The sequence below is a fragment of the Leptonychotes weddellii genome, chromosome 14, assembly GCF_054177405.1.
Source record: "Leptonychotes weddellii isolate Sample4059 chromosome 14, ASM5417740v2, whole genome shotgun sequence".
Taxonomy (NCBI): Eukaryota; Metazoa; Chordata; class Mammalia; order Carnivora; family Phocidae; genus Leptonychotes; species Leptonychotes weddellii.
Window position 1 is genome coordinate 67,777,521 of NC_138382.1, and position 6,840 is coordinate 67,784,360.

General features: G+C 46.0%; 1 protein-coding gene across 6 annotated transcripts in view; it reads right to left on the reverse strand.

Annotated features, from left to right (window-relative positions):
- CDK5RAP2 (CDK5 regulatory subunit associated protein 2) overlaps positions 1-6,840 on the reverse strand; it is a 162,141-nt gene that overhangs the window by 93,877 nt on the left and 61,424 nt on the right. The gene's annotated exons all lie outside the window — the stretch shown is intronic.

Here is a 6,840-nt window from a genome sequence, read left to right on the forward strand (position 1 = left end):
AAATAAATTAAAAATCTTTAAAAAAAAGAAAAAAGAAAAAAAGAATAAGCTGAAATCTGGACAAAGCTTTATGCATGGATATTTATCACAACATTATTTACAAGAGTGAAAAACCAGAAAGAAACTAAATATCCAACAGCAGGGAATTAATTATTTTTTAAAAATAAGGAATTAATTATAAAAAGAGTATGGCATTTTTTTTTAAAGATTTTATTTATTTATTTGACAGAGAGAGACACAGTGAGAGAGGGAACACAAGCAGGCAGAGTGGGAGAGGGAGAAGCAGGCTCTCTGCTGAGCAGAGAGCCCAATGCGGGGCTCAATCCCAGGATCCTGGGATCATGACTGAGCCGAAGGCAGACACTTAACGACTGAGCCACCCAGGTGCCCCAAGTATGGCATTTTTAAAAAGTGCACAATTATGGGATGCCTGGATAGATCAGTTGGTTAAGCATCTGACTCTAGAAACTTTCAGCTTCGGCTCAGGTTTCAGCTGAGATTATGATCTCAGGGTCCTGGGATTGAGCTCCATGTCAGGCTCTTTGCTCAGCTAAGAGTCTGCTTGTCCCTCTCCCTCTGCTCTTCCCCACCCCCACCCCCGCACACTTTCTCTCTCAAATAAATAAGTAAAATCTTTTTTAAAAAATGCATAATTACGAGGAAAAACAAACCAAGACACTATATAATATGATGCCAATTGTTTCCTAAATGTTTATACAAAAGATTGTTAAGGCTATGAGGAAACACATCAAAATAATAACAGTATACCTAAATAGAGGGATTGTGGGGATTTCGATTGATTTTTATTGTTTTCTTTTTCTGAGTTTCTAAAATCTCTAAGTAAGTCTATTATTACTTTCACGATCAGGAAAAAAAAATGATCTTAAATAATGACATTTACAATTAACATGGAAAATGCTTGTGTCATAATGTTAAGGGGAAAAACACAAAACCAACAGTAAACAGTGTGATTATAGCTACCTCAGGATGTATACTATTTGTAAGACTGAAGTACTATTCATAATAGCAAAAGACTGGAAACCACCCAAATATTCACCAGTACAGGAATAAACTAAGGTACATTCTCACAATGGAGCACTCTGAAGTGATCAAGAGAAAGGAATGAGGACTCCATAAACACTCTGCCCTAAAGTAATCTTCAGAATATACTGCTCCGGCAGGGCTCAGGAGGACCCCAGGAAGAAAAAAAAAGTATATATAACATACTGTCATGTACTTAACTATAAAATAAATTAAATGATTGTCTATAGGGAAATAAAAAAAAGAGAACAAGGCAGAAGGAGGGAGAAAAATTCACTTTACAGATGTAACACTGAAGCCGATTAAATGTTTAGATAACCATTTGAAAAATAAAATAAAAATCTCCTAAAACTAGAAGCAGAGTGAACAAACAAAAACTAAATCTAACTGTGTATCAGGTTGATTGGTTAACCAAACAGAGAGAAATTATTTCAGTAACTTAAAAGCAGAGTAATTTAGGGCGCCTGGGTGGCTCAGTTAAGCGTCTGCCTTCAACTCAGGTCATGATCCCAGGGTCCTGGGATCAAGTCCCACATCGGGCTCCCTGCTCAGCAGGGAACCTGCTTCTCCCTCCCCCTTGGTGCTCCCTCTCCCTTGGTGCTCTCTCTCCGTCTGTGCTCTCTCTCAAGTAAATAAATAAAATCTTAAAAAAAAAAAAAAGTAATTTGTATACCCCTAGTGGGATATTTCTCCAAGGACAAAAGGGACTACTGCAGAAAATCTTACACTGTTTTAGTAATCGTGTTGGAAGAAATAATATTTGTATTGGTATTCTGAAATTGTGTGCATGTATGTGTGTGTGTGTGTGTGTGTGTGTGTATATATATATATATAAAATAATTATTAATGTGATAAGAACCAAGACTACAAGCCTAAGAGAATACCAATACAAATATAAAATTAAGTTAAAACATGTCACTGTAAATATGAGTTGAAAATATGAATATGAACTTTTATTTTGTTATTTCCTTCCTCTCACCGAGAAAGCCTAAAATCAGCATCCTCCCCAGTATCCAGACCACAGTCTCTAAATACCATTTCCCACCAAAAAGAACCAGAATTCTCAAAACACAGCCCCTAGAACAACATGATCAGCGTCACTTGGGAATGGCAAACACAATAGATAACCAGAACAGCGCTCAGTAAATATCGGATGGATGGTTGGAGAGGTAGATGGGATTGCTCCCATTTTATGAATGAGGAAACAGGCTCAGGTAAAGTAGCTTACCCACAACCACAGTCACTAAGGGGCAGCACCTGCCTGATTCCAACTCTGATTGCAAGCCTCTCAGCTCACTTCCACACTATGGCCAGGATTTGGATTTCTTTTGAAATGACCCCCGCCCACCTACAGTCATCTGACACTTGCTTTTAGAAACCTGCCTCTGAAAACTGAGTAACAGGGACCACAAAATCTTGTGTGAAGCCATTTAGGTACATCTTTAAATTCACAATAAATCTGCCTGCCATCCTAAAAAGATCAGGCCTACTTTTTTGGGGGGAGGGGGGCAGAGAGAGAATCTCAGGCAGGCTCCACACTCAGCACAGAGCCCGACTCGGGGCTCAATCTCACGACCCTGAGATCATGATCTAAACCGAAATCAAGAGTCAGACACTTAACCGACCGGGCCACCCAGGCGCCCTGATCATGCCTACTTTTTAAGCTTAAAATATTTCTGCATTATGCTAAGTAAAAAGTGTGCACCATTCATGTGCACGGTAATTACTGGACCACTTACATCATTTCCCCGATGCAGTCTCTCCTTTGCACAAACACCGATCAGACCCATTATTTTAGTGTCCGGTTCAAGTTCTTGTGTATATGTGTACAACAGTAATTTACTCCATTCTCCCATTTCATTTGCTTATATAATTTTAATTCAGGTACGTAAATTAAGAACTTGCATGTTTTAAGTGATAAAGGTGTCTAATGTGCTACATTTCCCCCACGTGTCTCCCAAACTAACAGACTTGACCTGTTCCAAAATCCCACAGAGGACATGTAGCTGGGTCATTCCTCGAGATTCGGAGTTCTTAATCTGAGGTCCACTGAATGGGTCCCTGGGAGCCTATGCAAATTTGTGTGTATGTACATTTTTGGTGGTCGTGGGCCCTCAGCATAAGTCAGGGCCTCAAGGAAAGTCAGGACACCAAAGAGTACAAAGTACTTCTATTATACGGATTCCTAACAGAAACGACTATTTACCAAGCACAAGCTGAAACACGCACGTGTCAAGGCACTTTTACATAAAACATCTCTAACCCTAATGACTGCACACATGGTAAATACTAGGAGTCCTGTATTTCTAGAAAAGAAACCAAGGCTCACAGAGGCCAAGAGATGTTTACAAAGCTTTACGAGTTAAGTTCTAGTACTGAAATTCAAGCCCAAGTCAGTTAGACCCCAAATTCTGCACTCTCTCCCCTCAGCTGCACTATTGTTAAGACCAAAGAAATATAAAACCAGCCTGTGACATGGGCTGCCATCGGTCACTAATTCCAGTGCCCCGAGCTAAGGTTCCAGTTTCTCAAGGACTCAGGACTGATGCAATATCCAGCCCGAGACGGAGGCCCTCCTGCTAATGAATGGGGCAGGACCAAGGATCTGGGACCTCACGTGAAGGGCAGTCAGAGAAGGCCTGAAGTAAAAGGACCACTGCAGGGAGGGGGATGGTGCCGAGGCGGCCTTGAGGAAGAGCAGCAGCCATGGCAACACAAAGTCAGCCGACGGGCTCCCGGGCTCGGCACCAGTGCGCTTGTAACAAATGTTTACGGGAGGCATGGAGACGGCATGTCTCGCCCGAGCAAAACAATCAGAACTGAAAATTGATAATCTTGGGTGGTTTCCCCAAACCTCTTGCAATATTCCTAGGCTGTGAAGACTGGCAGAACTAGCCTTGAATCCGCGCTCCACGGCTGACTAGCTAGTGACCACAGACAGATAACCTGAACCCTTATGAGTGCTTCCTTTCCAGTAAATGGGGTTAATAATACAGGCTCCTGGGGTCCTGGGAGTGTTAAATGAGAGAATGCGGGATGGGTGCCCGGCACAGAAGCAGGTGCACGGGAAACGACCCTCTGTCATCCCCGCACCCCCGAATACATAACCCTCCAGGCCGACTCTGCTCCAGGCTTCTTCCTGTGGCCACAGCACCATCACATCACCGCCCACCCAGCCACGGGGCCCGCTCCTCCCCTCCCTCTCACACACACCTGGTCATCCCACAGGTAACTCAGGCCTGAAGGCGGAGCCGAGCCTCCGCACAGAGCACACGAGAGATGAAGGGTAAGTATCTGGTGCTTTTATGTGGACATGAGTGCCCAAATCCTGCCCTGCCAACTACCCCTACCCCCATCCCACCCGGAGACTTCTCAAAGGAGCTGAATCAATCAGTTTGGTAAGAACCAATCACAGATTGGGAATCAAAGTTCAAGTCTGTGAAAACTGCACACCCAAAACAGGGCTTTCTGATAAAACTAAGGGTTGTTTTTGGTTTGGCTTTTTGAAGGAGGAGGGTGTATGCAGCTCAAGGGAGCCATCTGCCCAACAAGGGCCAGGCCTGGTTAGGTCTGCGGCAAGAAAGCCAGAGAATCTGGAACTTGGGTTCTTGTCTTAAGGTACAGTAACCCATGCAGTAGCAAGGCTGGCCCAGTGAACATCCTGGACTCTGATCACCCAGACAGTCACTCCTCCTCCCTTGAGGAGGTATTAAAAAAGAGGACGGGAGGAATCTGAAGTACTGGGGAGAAAAGTGAACCCCCTGCACGCTCAGCCCTTCCCTCCCTCCATCCCACTGCCCCTGTCTTCTTCAGAAATTAGCTCGCAGCTGGTCAACAGCAACAGCCTCCTAACTGGTCTCCCTATGTCTGCGTTCACCCACCAAATGCCACACATACCCCCCCAACCATTACATCTCTACCTAGGACCCTGCAGGGACCCCACGCTAACCGCAGAATGAAGCCACCCCACTTAACAAACCTTCGTTCTAGGCTCCCCTCCCCTTGTGGGCTCCAGCCTACCTTTTAGCCTTACCTCACCCGACCACCCAGTCCTCTCCATCTGGGGGGGAAAAAAAAAAGTACAATTCTGCCCAATTCTGCCTGGAGACAGCATGCTTACCTTGTAAGCTGCCCCCCCCCCCGACTACTCTGGCCCTCAGCAATCACCCTCCCAAAACACCACCCACCACCTTTTTCTGCAAAGCTCTAAGCACTTAGGAGAGGACCAGGCCCTTTACACCCATGCCCTCCCGCAGCACTCACAGCAACCCTGAGAAGCAGATGCTCTCGTTCCACCCATTCTACCAATCAGAAAACGGAAGTTCCAAATACTCAAGCAACTTAACCAAAGCAAAAGGTGCTGGAATCAGGACTTAAAATCAGGTCTATTCAGGTTCTTTTCACTAAACCAGTGGTTTTTCAAACCGAGCTCAAGAAGCCCAAGGCTGGCTTGCTATCCGTATCATCTAACTACATGTTCCTGGGCCTTCCTCCAAAACCTGACTCAGGTGGCTTTCTCAGGAAAGCCTGGTAATCTGTATTTGATTGTAATGCAAGGAGCCACCATCCTAAGGAACCTGCCAAGCCCCCGAGGGTGCATCTGTTTGACTTGCTTCTGAACAAGGGACAGTTTGAAAACCCCTCCCTGCTTTCAAGCCGGCGCTGCCACAGCAGGATTTGCATGTGGTGACATCAACCGAGTGGCCTCGCTTTCTACCTAGTGGGCAATTTTCCTTGAAGATTCGCAGGTGCACTCTGGACCAACACTGAGCTGAGTGTTGCCTTTGCATATCAGGGCATCCTCAGGGGAGACTGACAGAAAAAAAAAAAAAAAGCGGATTATTTTAAAAATAAAATATCCCTATAATCTTAGAATCACATTAGAAATGAAAAGCCAGGCCCTCTTACTTCCTTCTGCAGTCAGCTGGGTTGTTTTATCTCAGGCCAGATGGAGAACGAGAAGGTTCTCATCCATCAAATTTCCACCTTCTCAGGTTTCGCGGTGAGAAAGCTTGTCAAAGTGCTCAGTGGTTCCCTTTAAATACACAAAGGAAACTTCTCCAAAATCTTAATGAGGAATAGGAACCCAGTGATGTAAGAATTTCCAGAATCAGTATGAGATAGTGGTGTTCGGGCCAGGTTCTGTGGAGCCTGGCTGCCCCTGGGGGCTGCAGCAGAGGCAGGACATGGCAGGGAGGGGGCGCCAGGCCTCCCCCCTCATGTCTCCCCAAGCAGCTCTGCTTTCAGATTTCCTCCCCAGGAGAGTCATATTTGAACAGAGAATCCCTCTGCTCAAACAAACAAACAGACAGAAACCGCTGGAATGAGACTGCATGCACAGAGCTCCAACAAGCTACTGGTGGGGCTCGCTGTGAGGACAGCAGAAGTTCCGAGCAGGGAGCTCAATGTGGCTTTCAGCAGAAAGGAGGCTCACACTGGGCAGGGCTCAAGGCCCGGCTGGGTCACTTAGCCGTCAGGCACACCTTTCTAAAACCCCACCCAAACGATGTGACAGAACGTTCCTGCCCTCTCCTCCAGCCCACTCGCTGTGCCCCCTTGTGCCAGGCTCATTCATGCCCCCTAGGCCTCCGCACGGGCCCTCCCTCAACCAGGAATGCAGTTCTACCCCCACCCCCTTCCCCCCCAGCAAACAGCTACTCACCCTTCACGCCTCAGCTCCAATCCACCTCCTCTGTGAAGCCTTCCCTCCCACCCTGTCCCATTCAAAGCAAGTTCCAGGCTCTGTGCTCCCAAAGCATTTGGCCCATCCCCCTACCTGCACTGATCATGCTATATTTT